Here is a 473-nt window from a genome sequence, read left to right on the forward strand (position 1 = left end):
GTTTTTTTTGTTTATCATATGAAAATTCATTACTCCTGTGTTTTCACCATCAAAATTTATGATCTTGGTCTTTCCTTCTTGCCTTTGTATAGAGCCAAAAGAGAGACATTGGCTACTTTGACAACCTTAAATTGGACTCCAGGAATGTCACCAACAGCATGACCTTTTCGACCAAACCCAGCAACCAAAACTTCATCGTTTTCCTCAATGAAGTTCAAGCAACCATCGTTGGGTTCAAAGGCTGTGATCTTCCTGCCATTCTTGATCAGCTGGACCCTGATACACTTTCTGATGGCAGAATTCGGTTGTTTGGCTTCAACACCTACTTTCTCCAGCACAATCCCCTTGGCATGGGAGGCACCTCCAAAAGGGTTGGCCTTGAGGGCTGTACCCAAATGGGCTTTCTTATACTGTTTATCATGCCATTTCTGGTCCTGTCGGTGACTGCGGAGCTTCCTGGCAGTACGAAGACC

General features: G+C 44.4%; 1 pseudogene; it reads right to left on the reverse strand.

Moving 5' to 3' along the window:
* Window positions 1-35: 35 nt before the first annotated feature.
* On the reverse strand, window positions 36-470 carry LOC102470822 (40S ribosomal protein S23 pseudogene; annotated as a pseudogene).
* Between the last annotated feature and the right edge of the window lie 3 nt (window positions 471-473).

This window comes from Tupaia chinensis, unplaced genomic scaffold, assembly GCF_000334495.1.
Source record: "Tupaia chinensis unplaced genomic scaffold, TupChi_1.0 Scaffold000248_2, whole genome shotgun sequence".
Classification (NCBI taxonomy): Eukaryota; Metazoa; Chordata; class Mammalia; order Scandentia; family Tupaiidae; genus Tupaia; species Tupaia belangeri.